We start from the raw sequence: 23,461 nt of genomic DNA, 5'->3' as shown, positions 1-23,461 counted from the left end.
AACCTGGCAGAAACACAACAAAAAAAGAAAAATTCAAGGCAATATCTTTGATGAACAAGGATGCAAAAATACTCAAGAAAGTACAAGCAATCCTGACCAGGCGTTGTGGCTCATGCCTGTAATCCCAGCACACTGGGAGGCCGAGGCCAGTTGATCACCTGAGGGTCAGGAGTTCGAGACCAGCCTGGCCAACATGGTGAAACCCTGTCTCTACTGAAAATACAAAAATTAGCTGGTTGTGGTGGCACACACCTATAATCCTAGCTACCTGGGAGGCTGAGGCAGGAAAATCAATTGAACCTGGGAGGCAGAGGTTGCAGTGAGCCGAGATTGCACTGCTGCACTCCAGTCTGGGTGACAGAGCAAGACTCCATCTCAAAAAAACAAAACAAAACAAAAAAAGAAAAAATACAAGCAATCCAAATCCAGCAGCACATCAGAGAGCTCATACACCATGACCGAGTAGGCTTTATCCCCAGGAGGCAAGGTTTGTTCAACATAATGCAAGTCAATGTTATTCACCACATAAGCAGAACTACAGACAAAAAAATCACATGATCATCTCAATAGATACAGAAAAGTCTTCCAGTAAAATTTAACATCCCTTCAGGTTAAAAACTCTGAAAAATAGGCATTGAAGGAACATATTTCAAAATAATAAGAGCACTTTATGAAAAACCCACAGGTGACATTATACTGAATGTGCAAAAGCTGGAAGCATTCCTCTTGAAAACTGGAACAAGACAAGAATGTCATCTCTCACCACCATTATTTTACATAGTACTGGAAGTTCTAGCCAGAGCAATAAGACAAGAGAAAGAAATAAAAGGCATCCAAATAGGAAGAGAACTCAAACTATGCCTGTTTGCAGATGATATGATTCTATATCAAGAAAACCCCATGGTCTCTGCCCCAAAGTTCCTTGATATGACAAACAACTTCAGCAAAGTTTCATGATACAAAATCAATGTACAATAATCACTAGCATTCCTACACATGAACAACATCCAAGCTGAGAGTCAAATCAAGAATCCCATTCACAATAGCTACAAAAAGAATAAAATACTTAGGAGTATAGCTAACCAAGGAGGTGAAAGAGCTCTACAATGAGAAAACAAAACACTGCTCAGACATATCAGAGATAACTCAAACAAATGGAAAAATATTCCATACTCATGGATAAAAATAATCAATATTGTCAAAATGGCCAGATTGCGCAAAGCAATTAACAGATTCAATGCTATTCCTATCCAATTACTGATGACATTCTTCCCAGAATTAGAGAACACTATTTTAAGATTCATATGCATCCAAAAAAGAGTTCAAATAGCCAAGGCAGTCTGAAGAAAAAGGCAAAAAGCTGGAGACATAACACTAACCAACTTTAAATTATACTACATGGCTACCGTAAATGAAGCAGTATGGTACTAGTACAAAAGTAGACACATAGACCAATGAAACAGAATAGAGAGCCCAAAAATAATGCCACACACCTACAGCCATCTGATCTTTGACAAAATTGACAAAACAAGCTATAAGGAAAGGACTCCTTGTTCAGTAAATGATTATGAGATAACTGGCTAGCCACATGGAGAAGATTAAAACTAGACTCCTTCCTTAAACCACATACAAAAATTAACTCAAAATGGATTAAAGACTTCAATTTAAAATGAAAAACTGTAAAAACCCTAGAAGAAAATCTAGGAAATACTATTCTGGACATAGGACCTGGCAAAGACTTCATGACAAAGATGCCAAAAGCAACTGCAACAAAAAGAAAATGACAAATAGGACCTAATTAAACTGAAGAGCTTCTGCACAGCCAAAGAAATTACCAGTAGATTAAATAGTATACAAAATAAGAGAAATTATTCACAAACTATGTATCCAACAAAAGTCTAATTTCCATTATCTATAAAGAAGTTAAATATACAAGCAAAAAAACCACAAATGAACCTATTAAAAATGGGCAAAGGACATAAACTGACACTTTTCAAGAGCAGACATTCATGTGGCCAACAACCATAAGAAAAAATATTCAACATAACTAATTATTACAGAAATGCCAGTCAAAACCACAATGAGATACCATCTCACATCAGTCAGAAAGAATGGCTATAATTAACAAGTGAAAAAATATCAGATACTTGCCAGGTTGTGGAAAAAAGGGAACATTTAGGCTTGTGCACTACTGGTGGGAATATAAACTAGGTCAGCCATTGTGCTTTCCACAATGGCTGACCTAGTTTAAGCAGTTTGGGGATTTCTCAAAGAACTTAAAACAGGATTACCATTTAACCCAGCAATCCCATTATTGAGTACATACCCAAAGGAATTTAAATAATTGTTCTGCCATGAAGACACATTCATGCATATGTTTATCATACCAGTATTCACAATAGTGAAGATATGGCATAAACCTAAGTGCACATTAATGGCAGACTGGATATATTAAATATGGTACTTATACACTATGGAGTATTATGCAGTCCTAAAAAGGAATGAGATTATGTCCTTTGCAGCAACATTGATGGAGCTGAAGGCCATTATCCTAAGTGAAGTAATTCAGGAACAGAAAACCAAATACCACATGTTTTCACTTATAAGTGGAAGTTAAACTTTGAGTACATTTGGACACTGGGGCCTACTTGAGGAGGGGAGATTGGGAGGAGAATTAAAAACTACTTAGCAGGTACTATGCTTATTATCTGGATGATAAAATAACTTGTACACCAAACTGCTGTGACATGCAATTTTCCTATATAACAAACCTGTACATGTACCCCTGAACCTAAAACAAAAGTTGAAAATAAAATTATAAATAAAAGACTACATTGTTAACCATTAATATTATATAATGCTTATCGAACTACAGCATAATATAGGCTTTTTGCCATATCTGTTGGAATCAAAAAGTCATACTGAAAGACCATTATAAGCTATTATAGTGCTATTGCTAGTCAGTCTGTTGCATACATAACCATCCTAAATCTCAGTCAACACTGGTGGGGAATGTGAACACCTTAGAATAAAAGAAGTACTAAGGAGTCTTAGCTTTCTTATTGGCAATGTATAATCCAAGTTCAAATGGTTAATGACTTGGGAAATTGGTGGTCAAACTGGAACACATGAGTCTCCTCTGTTCCTCATTTGTTTTTTTTATTCCTTGAATTCCTCTCTTATGAAAGGAATTGTGAATAGTGAAATGATTATTGTTATGCCATCTGCCACTGGACATCCCAGCTTGTGTTATGAAGCTGTAACATAAGGTATCAAAGCCAAAAGGTGATCTATGATTATACTGGGAAAGAAGAGTGTCCCTTTTTGTAACACTATGTTAGAGGGGTCCTCAAAATAGTACACATTTGTGCCCCAATGTAATACAAAGACCAGAAAAAGATCATTTAATTATTTTCTCAAACTGCATGTATTCCTAACACCATGAGGTATCCAGGGGACAAGACAAGCAATGAATAGCATTTGGTTTTGTTTTATTCCTCCTTTCCGCATATGTGTTTGTCTAAGAGACATCTAGAGCCTCATGCAAATGACCATCAGCCAAGATTGTTCCTTCAGTGTGCCTGACATGCTCAGACAGTGCCAAATATCAGAATGAAGCCACGGGCTGTTACTGCCATGTTACGAACTTGAAATGTGAACATGTACATTGTACCATGCAAGATTATCTATCTGTCTTGCCATCTATCTACAAAACTAAAAGCTCTGACATTTTAACTTAGAGCCTGCTGAATTATTATGAACCCTATCAAAAATCTACAGTAAAAAACACAAGACAAACTTATATTCAATTCAACTTATATGTATATACATAAATGGCACAGATTTAATTTTATCTCAAACATCTTTCATATATTGTCTAAAATATTAGGTTGAACTCAATATTGTTTTGCTAAAAAAAGTCAAGAATGTAGTGATTCAAGCAAAATTCATAATGAGATTTTTATATAATGAAATATGTGACTCCAGGAGACAGTGATTTGCACAAATACGATGTGATGCATCTTTTGCTGTGGGTGTTTTCCTTTTATGCATGGGTCTATGTACAGGCAGATATAAAGTTATTGTTTTGCATATCAGATATTAGATGTTTGCAGAACGCATTTGATTAAAATAAAGTGTTGAACTGATAATGAATGTGCTGCCCAAATAATCTTCACCAGTTTCTCCTAGAACATTAGGGTTTAGTTTAGTCAGTGTCTAAGTTTATTGACTTTGCAATAACAATTCATGCCTATTTTTCAAAACCTTTCTGAGAAGGAGACCCACTCATCACCTTTGGCTCTGTAACGACATGTTTCTCACTGCTGACAGACAGTCATGAAAGAATGGACCCTGATTAAGATCGGTTCTGAACTGACAATGATTGTGGTGATCAATATCTGCCTTGAAGACAGGTGAAGAGACCAGATTGGCCATAGCAGGTCTAGTCATTAGTGGAATATAAACAAAGCACCACAGCTCAACCTGAAACATAGAACTGTTTGAACTTTGCCATGCTTGTCTCTGACCCTGGCTCTCTACAAAGGCTGAAACAACTAATGAGAGTTTGTGACCATCAATTGTTGAAACTTCACTGTACAGGGCAAGGTTAGACAGTTTCACATCAGGGTGGCTAGCTGGTTCCTCTTGAAACTGAGAATGCACGCCTTATTCTGAAATTCTAGAGCATTTATTTAATTAAATGCAATTATAACAAAGAACTAAGGAAACTACAGAGAGGAACACGTCACAGAGTTATATTGCCAGCCTACGCCTCCCTCCGATCATAATTTAATCACATTCCAAAGAATTTCTTTTTAATTTGTATACCTAGGGATACAATATATGAAACAAATAATTCAGGGCTGAGTACAATATTCCAAGACCCAATGTAATTTATACAGAAAGCTGGATATTTATTACTGATGCTAGAGGTTATTAAGTTATCTGAAAGATATAGACTTCATTTCTGTTTTCAAGAAATAGAGATTTATATTGCTTATTTATTCCCAGGTGTTGAATATCTGAGTTGTGCTCAGAAAAGAGATTAAAAATATTTGATGATACCAGTGGCCAAGATAGCAGCATTCAGAAAATTTCACCCAACTTTTTTTCAGAATAGGTTCCTGAGTGAATATTGTATGTGTCTGAGTTTGTATGTCTGATCATGAACGTGGTATCCAATAAAAGACACACATTTTGAACACCATATCATGGAATATTGTTTCACTGTTTTTGAAATATTAAAAACTAATTTCTTCAAGATAGTTCCCTGACTTAGGTTTTTTCCATTGGAACAGTACAAATCATTGTAGGATCCCTGACCACTGGACTGAGTCCTTGAGCTCAGATTCCATTGTAGCTTTGCCACAAACTCTTTGGTGTGGTCTTAAGTGAGTCATTTAACCTTTTGGCATCTATATTTTTCTCATTTGTAAAAATAAGGAGTTGCACTTTTAGAATCTCATTATTCTATGTTTACAAACTAAACTATAAATAAATTGGGAGTAATTCCTAGATACTCTTACTCTTAGACATAAAGAAAATGAATCTGAGTTGTTAATACCTAGTTCCATTTCCCATTCTTCTCATTAACATATATGATTACTTATTTTACATAGTTTAGATGTAGAATATGCTAAATTATATGTACTGTGCCCACGCAACTTCAAGAATCACAGGCTTTGGCAATTAATAAATCCAGAAGACAGTTTTGTAACATGTATTTATCCTTCAAATGGAAAGAGCTCCAGGTTATGCATCAATCTTTTCAACCTCTTGGGTAATAGCGATGCCAGCACAGGATTATGGAAAACAATGATATATACTATAAGAATAGATCAGTCTGAAGATCAAAACATATATCTATATTTCCATGCAAACTTTACTACAGCATGCTTAGAGAGGTTTGGAAACACCTGAGAGTATGAGCATGAATTTTGAATTCTTGGCAGAGATTTAATGTTGCCTCTTTGGTTTGTGCTGTGACTATAGGCAGGCCAGTCTTCACTTATAATGCCCATAACTAGAAAAATAAAAAGTGAGGAAAAGACGAAGAGAGAACAAAGGGCCAAAAACAAGGGGCCTTGAGGTCTCGACCTGAATCAAATACTAACAAGCTCTGTGTTGGAGAGTTATTTTATATCCTTGGCCACAAAACTAAAAGAAAATTTGATAATCTTTGAACTAAAATTAAATTATCTTTAATATTTTCTAATATATTTTCTTTTGTACAACTATTAACTTCCACTTCTGGGCTATTGCAAAGATTGGTGAGCTGAGTCCTATCGAAAACTTCTAGGAGAGGTAGGTTTTAAACCAAAGTACAATGAGTAGCTTTTGCTTCATGATCCTTTCTTTCTTCTTTTCAGTGTCCCATTCTGCTTTATGCTTTTCCTTACTTCTCAGACCATTTCTCCGTTGTAGGTTTTTTCATGCCAACAGTACATCATGTGTCAGAACTTCCCAATCCCTTCTCCTACAAAAAAAAAAAAAATACTTCTCTATTTTCCCTTCTCTTTAGTCCACTGTTTAGTGAACAATGCTAGTCACATAATTTCTCAGGCATTCCTACTGATGATCTTGGAAGTCAATATCTTAAACAAGAGGAAAGACTCAAATAATGTGACTTCTAGGCATTATTAATATCTAATGAGGGATATGTATTGATGCGTTTTGATGTTCCTTAAATTGTACCACAAAAGCACCCTTTTTTTTTTTGATAGAGTCTCACTCTGTCACCCAGGTTGGAGTGCAGTGGCGTGATCTTGGCTCACTCCACCTCCCAGGTTGCAACCTCCACCTCCCAGGTTCCAGAGATTCTCCTGTCTCAGCCTCCTCAGTAGCTGGGATTACAGGCCTGCACCACCAGGTCTGGCTAATTTTTCTATTTTTAGTAGAGACGTGGTTTCACCACATTGACCAGGCTGCTCTCGAACTCCTGACCTCAGGTGATCTGCCCATCTCAGCCTCCCAAAGTGACGGGATTACAGGCATGAGCCACCACACCCAATTTAAGTATAATTTTGTATACTAAATAGCACTTTACAATTTGAAAGTGCTTTCATATACATTATATTTTACGCAAAGAAAACAGTTATCTCTTAATATATACACATTACTGGACAAAATACCTGATTTTTAGGGAGAGCATAACTTGTGTATGTTCTTACAACTACTCAGAATGAAAGACTTTTATGCTGGCTCTCTTATTTTGGTCTCATGTGATTGTACCAAATATCTGTGTCTGCAACAAAGGTACTGGGAACATCCAGGTCATGGTTGTAAGAGAACAGAAAAATAAAACAAAACAAAAAGCACCAGTCTATTCATCCTTAAGGGTTAATTGAAGACCAAGTTTAAAGTTAAAGCATCATAATCATGCATCTTTTAAAGATAATATTTGGGAAGTCTGATATCAATCACATAAACATCCAAAATTCAAATAAAAATGGAATAAGTTGTGCCAAAAAGCAATAGGTTCTAATTGTCTCTTTTGCTTCTTCCTGTGTCTTAATCAGAGATCTGACATTTTTCCCAAAAAAAAGCTCAATATCTTTGAATGGCCTTTATATTTATATGTTGGATCATCTCTGATCCTTTATATAAGATTTAAATGACAGAAGAAAACCTGAACTAATTTCTATAGTCACTCATTTAAAATATTCTGCTAGTGTCCAAGTTTCCCTATTTTTTGTAATATAGAATCTGGGTAGCCTTATATTTTTATGAATGAGTGCTGGGCATTAGGAAGAAAGACATGAATCTAAAGTAATATGTGGGAAAACAGTAAGTCTGAAATATTTAAAGACATTGACCAAATTTATAAAATGACTTTAAAAAGTCAAAGTAAGTGACTTCCACTTTTAATCATTACAAAATAACAGATATTATAATTTTACCATGAGAAACCATAAAACTAGACAAAATATATGAGGCAATTCTTTTCACACAGTGGAAAACAAACAGCACAGGCATGTTATATTTGAGATAAAAGAAGTATACAATACAAACAAACACCACATTCACCAGGACTTTCTGGCTGAAGTCAATATTGAAACCGCAGCACAAGGAAGTGGACTGCAAGTAGAAAGTAGCAATCTTGTTAGTTAGAATACAAAGTCCAGGATTTCTAAGGAGATTGTTATTTGTGGGGCAAGACACCAGAGAGGAGCTAGTTACATACATGAAGAGTCCAGAAATCTAGAGAAGACTTCCCTCCACTTTTTGCCAAATGCAAAGCTGCATATATGCAGGAAAATAGAAGACAAAGCCTTCAGAGAAAAGCTGTTGAGGATTTGTGAGCCAAATGAACATTCTGGACATCACACAATACAGGAGGGTATTGAAGTTCTGACCAGCCAAAGTGTAAAGACCTCTAAATATATTGGGACTTTCATTGAGTTCCTAGAAAGGCCTCACATGAAGAGTAAAGCTACTCTAGGCCTACTCCAACAAAACCTAAAACCAAGCCTTAACAGGAACAAGGCAAAGTTGACAATCCACTCTTGAGAATGTAATATTCTCCATGTCCATCCCAAAATTTTAAAAAGTACTACAAGATACAAGAAGCGATAAAATGTGACCTGTAATCAAGAGGAAGTTTAAAAAACAACTCATACAAACAGACATAGAGATGATGCAGATGTTGAAATTAGCAGATCAAGACTTTAAAAGAGCTCTTAGGAACATATCCAATGCCTTAAATAGAAATATGGACATAATGAGTGAATAAATAAGTAATCACAACAGAGAAATAAAAACTTCAACACTGCATTTGAAAATATCAATAATCTTAGAGGTGGAGCCAAGATAGCCAAATAGGAACAGCACCAGTCTACAGCTCCCAGCCTAAGCGACACAGAAGACGGGTGATTTCTGCATTTCTGTTTGAGGTACCGGTTTCATCTCATTAGGGAGTGCCAAACAGTGGGTGCAGGACAGTCGGTGAAGCGCACTGGGCGCGAGCCGAAGCAGGGCAAGGCATTGCCTCACTCGGGAAGCGCAAGGGCTCAGGCAGTTCCCTTTCCTAGTCAAAGAAAGGGGTAACAGACGGCACCTGGAAAATTGGGTCAGTCCCACCCTAATACTGCGCTTTTCCAATGGGCCTGGAAAACGGCACACTAGGAGATTGTGTCCCACACCTGGCTCAGAGGGTCCTGTGCGCAGGGAGTCTTGCTGATTGCTAGCACAGCAGTCTGAGATCAAACTGCAAGGCGGCAGCGAGGCTGGGGGAGGGGCGCCTGCCATTGCCCAGGCTTGCTTAGGTAAACAAAGTAGCCAGGAAGCTCGGACTGGGTGGAGCCCACCACAGCTCAAGGAGGCCTGCCTGCCTCTGTAGGCTCCACCTCTGGGGGCAGGGCACAGACAAACAAAAATTCAGCAGGAACCTCTGCAGACTTAAATGTCCCTGTCTGACTGACAGCTTTGAAGAGAGTAGTGGTTCTCCCAGCACACAGCTGGAGATCTGAGAACAGACAGACTGCCTCCTAAAGTGGGTCCCTCACCCCTGAGCAGCCTAACTGGGAGGCACCCCCCCAGTAGGGACAGACTGACACCTCACTCGGCCGGGTACTCCTCTGAGACAAAACTTCCAGAGGAACTATCAGACAGCTGAATTTGTGGTCTCGAAAATCCACTGTTCTGCAGCCACCACTGCTGACACCCAGCCAAACAGGGTCTGGAGTGGACCTCTAGTAAACTCCAACAGACCTGCAGCTGAGGGTCCTGTCTGGTAGAAGGAAAACTAACAAACAGAAAGGACATCCACACCAAAAACCCATCTGTACATCACCATCATCAAAGACCAAAAGTAGATAAAACCACAAAGATGGGGAAAAAACAGGGCAGAAAAACTGGAAACTCTAAAAAGCAGAGCACCTCTCCTCCTACAAAGGAACGCAGTTCCTCACCAGCAACAGAACAAAGCTGGACGGAGAATGACTTTGACGAGTTGACAGAAGAAGGCTTCAGACGACCAAACTACTCCGAGCTACGGAAGGAAATTCAAAACAATAGCAAAGAAGTTAAAAACTTTGAAAAAAAATTGACGAATGGATAACTAGAATAACCAATGGAGAGAAGGGCTTAAAGGAGCTGATGGAGCTGAAAGCCAAGTATCGAGAACTATGCGAAGATTGCAGAAGCCTCGGTAGCCGATGCGATCAACTGGAAGAAAGGGTATCAGTGATGGAAGATGAAATGAATGAAATGAAGCGAGAAGGGAAGTTTAGAGAAAAAAGAATAAAAAGAAACGAACAAAGCCTCCAAGAAATTTGGGACTATGTGAAAAGACCAAACCTACATCTGATTGGTGTACCTGAAAATGACGGGGAGAATGGAACCAAGTTGGAAAACACTCTGCAAGATATTATCCAGGAGAACTTCCCCAATCTAGCAAGGCAGGCCAACATTCAGATTCAGGAAATACAGAGAACGCCACAAAGATACTCCTCGAGAAGAGCAACTCCAAGACACATAATTGTCAGATTCACCAAAGTTGAAATGAAGGAAAAAATGTTAAGGGTGGCCAGAGAGAAAGGTCGGGTTACCCACAAAGGGAAGCCCATCAGACTAACAGCTGATCTCTCGGCAGAAACTCTACAAGCTAGAAGAGGGTGGGGGCCGATATTCAACACTCTTAAAGAAAAGAATTTTCAACCCTGAATTTCATAACCAGCCAAACTAAGCTTCATAAGTGAAGGAGAAATAAAATACTTTACAGACAAGCAAATGCTGAGTGATTTTGTCACCACCAGGCCTGCCCTAAAAGAGCTCCTGAAGGAAGCACTAAACATGGAAAGGAACAACGGTACCAGCCCCTGCAAAAACATGCCAAATTGTAAAGACCATCAAGGCTAGGAAGAAACTGCATCAACTAACGAGGAAAATAACCAACTAACATCATAATGACAGGATCAGATTCACACATAACAATATTAACTCTAAATGCAAATGGGCTAAATGCTCCAATTAAAAGACACAGACTGGCAAACTGGATAAGGAGTCAGGACCCATCAGTGTGCTGTCCTCAGGAAACCCATCTCACGTGCAGAGACACACATAGACTCAAAATAAAGGGATGGAGGAAGATCTATCAAGCAAATGGAAAACAAAAAAAGGCAAGGGTTGCAATCCTAGTCTCTGATAAAATAGACTTTAAACCAACAAAGATCAAACGAGACAAAGAAGGCCATTACATAACGGTAAAGGGATCAATTCAACAAGAAGAGCTAACTATCCTAAATATATATGCACCCAACACAGGAGCACCCAGATTCATAAAGCAAGTCCTGAGAGACCTACAAAGGGACTTAAACTCCCACACAATAATAATGGGAGATTTTAGCACCCCACTGTCAACATTAGACACATCAATGAGACAGAAAGTTAACAAGGATATCCCGGAATTGAATTCAGCTCTGCACAAAGTGGACCTAATAGACATCTACAGATCTCTCCACCCTACAGAGCAAATGTAAAAGAACAGAAATTATAACAAACTGTCTCTCAGACCACAGTGCAATCAAACTAGAACTCAGGATTAAGAAACTCACTCAAAACCGCTCAACTACATGGAAACTGAACAACCTGCTCCTGAATGACTATTGGGTACACGATGAAATGAAGGCAGAAATAAAGATGTTCTTTGAAACCAACGAGAACAAAGACACAACATACCAGAATCTCTGGGACACGTTCAAAGCAGTGTGTAGAGGGAAATTTATAGCACTAAATGCCCACAAGAGAAAGCAGGAAAGATCCAAAATTGACACCCTAACATCACAAAAGAACTAGAAAAGCAAGAGCAAACACATTCAAAAGCTAGCAGAAGGCTAGAAATAACTAAAATCACAGCAGAACTGAAGGAAATAGAGACACAAAAAACCCTTCAAAAAATTAATGAATCCAGGAGCTGGTTTTTTGAAAAGATCAACAAAATTGATAGACTGCTAGCAAGACTGATAAAGAAGAAAAGAGAGAAGAATCAAATAGATGCAATAAAAAATGAAAAAGGGGATATCACCACTGATGCCACAGAAATACAATCCACCATCAGAGAATACTACAAACACCTCTAGGCAAATAAACTAGAAAATCTAGAAGAAATGGATAAATTCCTCGACAAATACACCCTCCCAAGACTAAACCAGGAAGAAGTTGAATCTCTGAAGAGACCAATAACAGGTTCTGAAATTGTGGCAATAATCAATAGCTTACCAACCAAAAAGAGTCCAGGACCTGATGGATTCACAGCCGAATTCTACCAGAGGTACAAGGAGGAACTGTTACCATTCCTTCTGAAACTATTCCAATCGATAGAAAAAGAGGGAATCCTCCCTAACACATTTTATGAGGCCAGCATCATCCTGATACCAAAGCCTGGCAGAGACATAACCAAAAAAGAGAATTTCAGACCAATATCCTTGATGAACATTGATGCAAAAATCCTCAATAAAATACTGGCAAACCAAATCCAGCAGCACATCAAAAAGCTTATACACCATGATCAAGTGGGCTTCATCCCTGGGATGCAAGGCTGGTCCAACATACGCAAATCAATAAATGTAATCCAGCATATAAACAGAACCAAAGACAAAAACCACATGATTATCTCAATAGATGCAGAAAAGGCCTTCAACAAAATTCAACAATGCTTCATGCTAAAAACTCTCAATAAATTAGGTGTTCATGGGACCTATCTCAAAATAATAAGAGCTATCTATGACAAACCCACAGCCAATATCATACTGAATGGGCAAAAACTGGAAGCATTCCCTTTGAAAACTGGCACAAGACAGGGATGCCCTCTCTCACCACTCCTATTCAACATAGTGCTGGAAGTTCTGGCCAGAGCAATCAGGCAGAAGAAGGAAATAAAGGGTATTAAATTAGGAAAAGAGGAGGTCAAATTGTCCCTATTTGCAGATGACATGATTGTATATCTAGAAAACCTCATTGTCTCAGCCCAAAATCTCCTTAAGCTGATTAGCAACTTCAGCAAAGTCTCAGGATACAAAATCAATGTACAAAAATCACAAGCATTCTTGTACACCAATCACAGACAAACAGAGAGCCAAATCATGAGTGAACTCCCATTCACAATTGCTTCAAAGAGAATAAAATATCTAGGAATACAACTTACAAGGGATGTGAAGGACCTCTTCAAGGAGAACTACAAACCACTGCTCAATGAAATAAAAGAGGATACAAACAAATGGAAGAACATTCCATGCTCATGGGTTGGAAGAATCAATAACGTGAAAATGGCCATACTGCCCAAGGTAATTTATAGATTCAATGCCATCCCCATCAAGCTACCAATGACTTTCTTCACAGAATTGGAAAAAACTACTTTAAAGTTCATAGGGAACCAAAAAAGAGCCCGCATTGCCAAGTCAATCCTAAGCCAAAAGAACAAAGCTGGAGGCATCATGCTACCTGACTTCAAACTATACTACAAGGCTACAGTAACCAAAACAGCATGGTACTGGTACCACAACAGAGACATAAATCAATGGAATGGAACAGAGCCCTCAGAAATAATGCCGCATATCTACAACTATCTGATCTTTGACAAACTTGAGGAAAACAAGAAATGGGGAAAGGATTCCCTATTTAATAAATGGTGCTGGGAAAACTGGCTAGCCATATGTAGAAAGCTGAAACTGGATCCCTTCCTTACACCTTATACAAAAATTAATTCAAGATGGATTAAAGACTTACATGTTAGACCTAAAATCATTAAAATCCTACAAGAAAACCTAGGCAATACCATTCAGGACATAGGCGTGGGCAAGCACTTCACGTCTAAAACACCAAAAGCAATGGCAACAAAAGCCAAAATTGACGGATGGGATCTAATCAAACTAAAGAGCTTCTGCACAGCAAAAGAAACTACCATCAGAGTGAACAGGCAATCTACAGAATGGGAGAAAATTTTTGCAACCTACTCATCTGACAAAGCTGATATCCAGAATCTACAATGAACTCAAACAAATTTACAAGAAAAAAACAAACAACCCCATCAAAAAGTGGGCGAAGGACATGAACAGAAAATTCTCAAAAGAAGACATTTATGGAGCCAAAAAACATATGAAAAAATGCTCATCATCACTGGCCATCAGAGAAATGCAAATCAAAACCACAGTGAGATACCATCTCATACCAGTTAGAATGGCCATCATTAAAAAGTCAGGAAACAACAGGTGCTGAAAAGGATGTGGAGAAATAGGAACACTTTTACACTGTTGGTGGGACTTTAAACTAGTTCAACCATTGTGGAAGACAGTGTGGCGATTCCTCAAGGATCTAGAACTAGAGATACTATTTGACCCAGCCATCCCATTACTGGGTATATAGCCAAAGGACTATAAATCATGCTGCTATAAAGACACATGCACATGTATGTTTATTGCGGCACTATTCACAATAGCAAAGAGTTGGAACTGACCCAAATGTCCAACAACGATAGACTGGATTAAGAAAATGTGGCACATACACACCATGGAATACTATGCAGCCATAAAAAATGATGAGTTCATGTCCTTTGTAGGGACATGGATGAAACTGGAACACATCATTCTCAGTAAACTATCACAAGGACAAAAAACCAAACACTGCATGTTCTCACTCATAGGTGGGAATTGAACAATGAGAACTCATGAACACAGGAAGGGGAACATCACACTCTGGGGACTGTTGTGGGGTGGGGGGAGGGGGGAGGGACAGCATCAGGTGATATACCTAATGCTAAATGACGAGTTAATGGGTGCAGCAAAACAACATGGCACATGGATACATATGTAACAAACCTGCCATGTACCCTAAAACCTTAAGTGTAATAATAAAAAAATAAAAAAATAAAAAATTAAAAAAGAGAAAAAAAAATTAATAAATAAATATTTTTAATTAAAAAAAGAAAATATCAATAATCTTAAAGATGGGTCAAACAAAACTATCTAAATTAAAATATATGAAAATGTACACACATGCACACACACCACCACCACCACCACCGCTGACAGCAACACAAAACAAATTGCTGGATACCAAAGTGGTGTATAATATTTGTAATTCAAATCCCAGGAGAGAGAGGAGAAAATAAAGTAAAAATAGGCATCAGAAAAAATAGTGACCAGAATTTTCCAAATCTAACTGTAATTATTAATGCGTTAAATCCAAGAAGCTCAAGGGAAATTGATCTAAAGAAATAAAAAGAAAACTATGTATGCAGATCATAGTTACAGTTATAAAATACAAAATCTTGAAAGGGCCATTACCTATAGAGGAATAATGACAAGAATAACTGCTAACTTCTTATCAGAAACAATACAAGCCAGAAAAAAATTGAATAATATACTTAAAATATTGTAAGCAAATAGAAAAAATAACTGTAAGCTTACATTTCTATATTCAGCAAAGATATCCTTCAAATATGAAATCAAAGGAAAGACATTTTCAGATCAATGAAAACTGAGAGGATTTTTCTCCAGTATACTTGCTCCATAAGAAAGTTAAAAAAAATTTTTCAAACTGAAGAAATTTCGAATAATTTATGTGAATACTCTAACTACCAGGAAGTAGAGCTTAACTCACTTGTCTAGCAAGCTTGAGTGTGGGCTGTGCTTAGTGACTTGCTTCCAAATAGTAGAATATGAAAAAAGGGGAAAAGTACCTTTACACTGGAGAAACCTTGAAAATCATTACCTTCGTCTGATGATGAAGGTTAACTATCAGTGAGAAGTCACACTGATAACATGTAGCCTTAATATACTGTAGTCAGAATGGCACTTCACCTCTGTGGTTTCCTTCCAAGAAGTCATAACCTTTGTCTAACCATGAGAAAAACATCCAATAAACCCCAATTTATGGACATTCTACAAAATACCCTATCATTACTCCTCAAGACTCTCAAGGTCATCAAAAACAGGAAAAGTCAGAGGCCAGACAAAACTAAGAAGATACGATGTCTAAATGTAATGTGGCATCCTGGATGGTATTCTAGAACAGAAACATGGTATTAGAGAAAAACTAGTAAAACCAGAATAAAGTTTGAAGTTTAATTAATGGTGGTGTACCATTGTTGGGTTCTATATATATATATATATGTGTGTGTGTGTGTGTATTTTTTTTTTTTTTTTGAGATGGATTCTTGCTCTGTCACCCAGGCTGAAGGGCAGTGGCATGATCTCGGCTTACTGTAAGCTCCACCTCTCGGGTTCACAACATTCTCCTGCCTCAGCCTCCTGAGTAGCTGGGACTACAGATGCCCGCCACCATGCCTGGCTAATTTTGTTTGTTGACAAATGTACCATATTAAGGTAAGATGTTACCAATAGGAGAAACTAGGTGACAGGAATAGAAACTCTCTGAACTATCTCTGCAACTTTCCTGTAAATCTAAATTTAATTTTAAATTTAGTTTAAATTAATTTTAAATTTTTAAAATTAAAATAAAAAAGTCTAAAGAGAGAAAGAGACAGAGAAAAAAAGAGACAGAAAGACAGGAATATAGACCTTCCTCTCGTCCTGATAATAACTACAGGGGGTATGGATAAGAGAAAAGTAATCACATAACTACCCCACCTTTCTCTTGATTCAGGAGGTATGTAAAAGATGGGGCTGAAGAGCCACATGGACTTAGCATTTGTTTTGGTTTATGTCAGTTGGCAGGATCATCTCTTTTGTTCTGACAGGGTTTCACCTTCATCCATTTCCCAGTCTCTTCTCTGCCTATTCAAAGGTGATATGATAAATCATTAGTCAGCTCTGCTTGTGTACATGGAAGCGGCATTGAGTGTTCACCTAGAGTTGCAGGGAGGGGTGTGGAGAGGAGCCTAGTGGAACTGTATCCTACCACCCACATGCGTGTGTGCGTATGCACAAACAGGCAAACTGGGGCAGCATGTGTGTTCTGATGAAGGATTATTCTATAGCACTAATATATCAAAGTGGCAATTATTTTCCCTGCAATCAAGATTCCCACTCCAACTCTATCAGCATCTCTAATAAAAAACGACACTGAGAACATAGCTAATATTTGCCTCTCCTAGCAGCTTTGGAGACTATCTGGATTGACATAAACTTGTAAGGGTATTCAAATTGTGGAATATGATCACATAATGGCCTCCACACTTTTTTCAAGGAAATAGCCTCCTTATATTGTACCTTCCCCATAAAATAATTAGAGCTGCCTATTTCTATGTTATTATTTATTAGTGTTAGCTTCTGTAGCACTTAGTCTTAGGAAAAAGCCAGATGGCTGGTTCAGATGTCCTCAGTAACGGACAACATTCCCAACTAACATCAGAATCCTAGCCAGCTTGTAACCATGCACTATGTTTGGAGACAGTTTAAGAGAGTAATGACAAATTAAACTGCCAGAACAAAATAAAAAAGCAACAACTAAGTTTCAAATCTCTCCTCTGCCACTTATGAACTATGTGACCATGGAAAATGGTAATATAGTTACATAGGGTCTTTTTGTTCTAATATTCTTATTTGAAAGATATAGATAATAATTTCTTCCCACCTTACAGATATATTTTGAGATTCTAATTAGTTTATATACAAGAAAGGCTTCATAGCCCTTTTACAAAAACATAAATTTTTAAAAGATCAAGGGGCAAAACTATTAGAATTATGACAAGAACACGACTAGGCAGCACATTGGCATGGGACAGATATTATATTCTCATCCCTGATTCCTTTTAAGGGTGCATCTGATCCTGCCCCATTTAGAAAGCATATTTGCTCCTGTTGAAATAAATATAAATACAGTAGGAAACAATGTAGCCTTGGGAGGCGTTTTTCCCTCTTAATTTATTTTCATGTATTTTCTTCCAAATTGTTTCTCACTTACACTGAGATCTAATTTTCCTATGAGTGCTACTGCTTAAGTATATTGATTCTGATACTCCTCTGGTATTTACTGAGATACAGCTCAAACAGATCAAGAGAAATTTAAAAATGATTCTCAAAAGTGAAATCAACAAAACATTCATCGAAGCAAAAAGAAAGCTGGAGGAAGCTAAGGAGAACAAATAAACACAATTGAGTCGGGGGTACAATGGCTAGTTCTCCCTCACCCTGCCTTCGTGGATTCTGTTTGCTCAACTGACAGATGTATGCAAATATAGGTATATAGATGGTGTTTAATAAACATATGTAAAACTCATATACAAAATAAACTTCAAACTTACATTATACAAAATGACTGTATATCTAATCTTATGAGACTACGAACTGGTGGAGTAAGGGACGGTTTCTTACAGTGTCATTCAAAATAAAAAGAAATTATGGCTGGATAGTTAGCTCAGGGACTTGAAGAAATTCTGTGTGGTTATTAATGCTGTGGTTGGTTTCTACCATATTATGATTTATAATTATTTTATTTTAATTGTCCATGAAGCCTGCCAGATATTTTCAAAAGACTTCATAAACGAGTTAATATTTTGCCATTTTATTTTTCATTACTGTTCCTGGAAACAGTGACAGAATTGATTCACAAGGTCACCTAACATTCTCTTACCATTCTTTGTACCTTAAGATATCCCATAAGTTTAATGTCTTTTATTTCATCTCATCAAAGGTATAAATGATATTTTGCTGGGTCACAGAGATGATGTTCCTATTATATTCTCTCATCAAATCACTGACACCATAAACTGTAATGGCTTCTTCAGAACTATTAATGTATCTGACATCAACTTATATTGGGGAAGTCCTTAATCCTGCAAATGGTTGTTAAGAACTTACATTTACACAGAGCATTTTAATCTCAATCTTAAAGTGATATATATAAAGAAAGTGTTACTCCATCCACTGCTGCAATGACAGCCATTTCTAAAATGGAATGCAGCAGCTGGATAGCTACTGCTCTTTCAGATGGCCAGAGATGAATATTGTATTTAATATGAGGTGAGTTAGGCTTCTGGAATCTGCTCTCACTTTTAAGTGATCATTAAAATAGGTCGCTGTGACCACTATTTCTTTATTTGTGTAAGTAGAAGCTCCCAAGTTTGGTATTTCCCATTTTTTGGCTCATTTCTTAGACCTGGAGTAAAACTCAGAGAAATGCTGGAACAGACAGCAAGAATGTTTACCCAGAGCATATAGAAGCAATGTCGTGGAATAATTTAAAATGAGTGAGAGTTGAGAAAGCCAGAGTGCAATACTATGGAACAACACCAATTGTAATGAGGACAGTACAGGGAAGGGTTAAACCACAAAGAGAAACACTTCCAAAAGTCTTATTTTTGGTAGGTCAAGGCAAAGAGTTTAGAGTGCCAGCCATGAACAAGGGAGCATGAAGACTTGAGGACTTCATTGGTTGTTTGTACCACGGGGCTTGAATATAATTGTGCCCATTTTATGACCTGCAGTCATGAAAAACAGAGGCATTCACCTGAATGGCTACATGAGGTCAATAATTATTTTTTCTAATCTTAGCATGGAATTTCTTCAAGAAAGTACATGAATTTCAATGTATTCTAGTAACCTATACAAGCTATCTGCATGGATTACTTTTAAGTTAATACGTGGTTAATATGCAGTTAATATTCCAGACTCTTCCATGAGTACAGAAGCAGCATCAGGCCTCTACTTAAAATTAAACAGACATAAATATTGGATTTTATAAACACACATTGCAACCAACCCAGAACAACGCTTTTCTGAAAAGAACACAAAACTTGGAAGCAAAACATTTTATTTTGCATCTCAGATCTGTCATTTTATAGCTGTGTAATTTTGGACTATGATTTTCAGCTGGAACATTCTCATATGAAAAGTGAAGATAACAGTCCCTGACTCAGATGACTATATCAGGGATTAAATGGTTTAATGTATATAAAAGTTATTTGGAAATATTAAGTCACCATATAAATATGAAAGATCAGCAATGGCTTAACTAGAGACATATTTCTTTACCTAACCTCAGATCACTAATCTAAAGGGCCTTAAATATTGGAAACAACCTGAAATAGCATAGTAAATATACCTAGCTGAGTTGTTTCTGAAGTATCAGGGCTTTTTTACTTGAATATGCTTTTAAATACCGGGATCCCTTAATATTTATGTCTTCCTTCTTGAAAGATTAAATTACTGATATATACCACTTGAAATATGTATTAGACCTCTTGACCTTTAAAAGATTTACATGAATGCTAATGAGAATATATCAAATATAAAATGGTCTATTACAAAAACTATTGGGTCTATCTTCATGTCTTATTCATTAAGCAGATGTTGATTGAAAAGGGGTCAAGATCAAAGCACATTATTCTGATTAACAATGAAAAAGGTATTCAAAGATATATTATGTAGAAAGTATGACAAAATTGTATAAACAATGGAAATATCCAACATTGGGAACTCTTACAATATAGTGAGCTTCCATCCACCTACTTAATTGCATTTATTTGCATAACCCTTTTACGTTGAAGACTTTCCCTCCATCTAGCATAACTTAATGGGTTTATATCCTGAGAAGTAAGTGCAGCTGAAGCTCTAACTTTATTAGTTGCCTGACTCTTTCAGAAATTCTGGCTTCAGACCAATTCAAGGTAAATTTATACTGGGAAATAAGGTTACAAATAAGGTTAAAAGTGGACATATTTGGAGAAGAGACTTGTGGGTATAGCTTTTCTACATGAAAATGTGATAATACATGATTGCTTTGAGAGCTTAAGCGCTCATAAAACTCATAATCAACTATGTATCCAAACTAGATTGAAGATTGCTTTTGGAGATAAGGTAAATGAGCCTGCTTTTTTCTCACCAAAAATATAGAGGTGAACAGGGATCAAGAACTTCTTACCCCACCCAACAACACACTAACCTTCTACCAACATTCACCTAGTTGACCAAATGCATTATTATATCAGCCTTGAAAACTACATAAGGGCCTGTTATAACACTTTCTATCTTTTTGCTACAAGAATGTATTAGTCCTTTCTCTACTGCTATACAGAACTACCTGAGACTGGGTAATTTACGAAGAAAATAGGTTTAATTGGCTCGCAGTTCCACAGCCTGTACAGGAAGCATGGTTGGAAGGCCTCAGGAAACTTATAATCATGGCCAAAGGGCAAAGAGGAAGCAAGCACATCTTTATATGCCAGCAGGAGAGAGAGTGAAGGAGGAAGTGGTACACACTTTTAAATAACCAGGTATCATGAAAACCCACTCACTATCACGAGAATGGCAAAGGAGAAATTTACCGCCATGATCCAGTTACCTCCCACAAGGTCCCTCCCACAACACTTGGGATTACAATTCAACATGAAATTTGAGTGGGGGACACAGAGCCAAACCATATCAAAGAACCACACCTATACTGTGCATTTACATTATTTTATCTTGACAGAAAATTGACCATGAGCTGAAATTCCCTCTCTCTTAGCTGATAATTATTCTCTTATATTTCCACAGTACATCATTTTTAATACAAGGAAGATATCGCCTGTCTTTGTCAGTTCAGGCTACTATAAAAGAATACCATAGACTGGGTGGCTTAAATAACAGAAATTTATTTATCACAATTTTGGAAGGCTGGGAAGTCTAACGCTAAGATGCCAGCAGATCCGGTGTCTGGTGAGATAATTCTTTCTGGTTTGAAGAAGGTGGTGTTCTTATTGTATCCTCACATGGTGGAGAGAGAGCACTCTGCTCCCTTCAGCTTCATAAAATGGCACTAATCCCATCATGGTGGCTCCACCCTCATGATCTAATTTAACCATAATTATTTTCCAAAGGCCCCATGCCCAAATATCATCATATTGGGAGTTAGGATTTCAACACATAAATGAGAGTAGGGCACAAATTTTCAGTTCACAGCAGATATGAGATTTATGCATACAGATCAAAAGATAACATGTAGTTAGGGTGACCACTAATCAATTGTTTATACTGTGACACTTTTGATAGTGCAAGGGCAGGCATAATTATACCAGAATTGTGTTGACCCCTAGAGAAGTCCACGTAAGTATCCATGGTGTTTAAAAGTTCAGCACCTCTTACCCCCAAAGATTCCTACATGCTTCTAAAAATATTTTATTATGCAACCAGCATATCTACTTATTCATCTATTCATACTGATATGGCTTTTCAAAGAATGTTTAAAGTTAACTTGTCTAATGACTCAATCAATGTGAAATCAAATTTTCACCATATACTATTACCCATAATAGGCAATACAAAGTGCTACAGAGTTTTACAATTTTCTGGTCTGACAGGCTATTAATGAGTACATTTTAAAATAAATTTTCAGATTCCTTTACTTGCCTGGAATTCTATTTCAGTAAATTATTTATTTAGGGGCCAATGATTTCTTATTCTTAAAAAACCTAATTCCTTTTTTCCTCAAAGCATAATGCAGACACAACCAAAAACTCCCACATGGTTGTACAAATAAAAAAGAATAATGTTTCATTCATTTTCTAGATATCTTTTTTAATAAATCATAAGCTAAAATAAATGAGGCTAATTTGTTGAAAATTAAGTTCTCCGTATCTTAGTTTCTTCTTCTTTAAAAACTGTTAATAGTGATATTATCTGTAAGGATATGAGAATAATAACCAAAACCTCCCTATTAAAGTAGTTGTGAAGATTTGTAAGAATAGTGCCCAATGAATGTTGCTGAAAAACGTTGCATTTGTTGTGTTCCAGATCAGTCCTTCTATTCTATACTTGAATTTCCATACAATAGAGAATAAGACAAATAATTCACTGATAAGATTTTGTTATTTATAGAGGCCAGGCTGGAAAATTTAACTTACATCTTTAGACAATGGGGCTTTCTGATTACATCTTCCAGGCATCACTGGAACTGTAAGACTTATGGCATCTAAGAGCAGCAGTAAACGCATTCTCTATGGGCACGCTTGCTCCCAAGAAGTAGGGAAGAGTAATACCAGGGCTATAGTATCAGGCGGGATTGGTTTATTCTTGGCTCAGACAACATTTCTACAGTTCGTCAGTTTTAGGGATGAGGTCCATATGTATCTCACTTTAGGACTTAAGCTGATGGAGTACCCAATACCTAGAACCCTGCAGGTAGCTGTGGCAATGGTGAAGGAAGCTTGGTGAAACACACACAGCCAGAAGTGACACACACCAGTCCTTCTCACATTGTATTGACAAAAACAAGCCTTATGTTCAAACAAACTTTAGTAGGCAGGGAGGTTTGATTCTATTCTGTGCAGAGAATGAAGGACAAGCAGCATATTTGTGAACATCCCCAATAGTTCTCCCTTCTTGCCACTAAATATTTGCTTCACTCTCCTTCTTACACAAAGTAGACTCACCACTTTCTCAAGGAAGGCCACCCCAAGTTCCATCAAGTCAAAGCATCAAGTCAAGGTCTAGGATCTTTGGGTGAACTTGTAGTCAATGCATCAAGAGGTAATGGGGAAAATGTGGATATCAGGAACATATATAATTCTTCTTGTTCTAAACAC

General features: G+C 37.2%; 1 long non-coding RNA gene across 2 annotated transcripts in view; it reads right to left on the bottom strand.

Annotated features, from left to right (window-relative positions):
* Positions 1 to 23,461, bottom strand: part of LOC129491498 (uncharacterized) — a 70,366-nt gene that overhangs the window by 24,048 nt on the left and 22,857 nt on the right. Inside the window, exon 3 of one of the 2 annotated variants that reach the window (XR_010114140.1) lies at positions 23,377 to 23,461. The exons of the other annotated variant lie outside the window; for it this stretch is intronic. This is a non-coding gene — a long non-coding RNA (uncharacterized lncRNA). Of the gene's footprint in view, positions 1 to 23,376 lie in introns of those variants that run through there. 2 annotated transcript variants of the gene reach the window in all.

The sequence above is a fragment of the Symphalangus syndactylus genome, chromosome 10 (genome assembly GCF_028878055.3).
Source record: "Symphalangus syndactylus isolate Jambi chromosome 10, NHGRI_mSymSyn1-v2.1_pri, whole genome shotgun sequence".
NCBI lineage: Eukaryota > Metazoa > Chordata > Mammalia > Primates > Hylobatidae > Symphalangus > Symphalangus syndactylus.
Note: the sequence above shows the minus strand (reverse complement) of the source record. Positions and strands in the feature narration are given on the sequence as shown.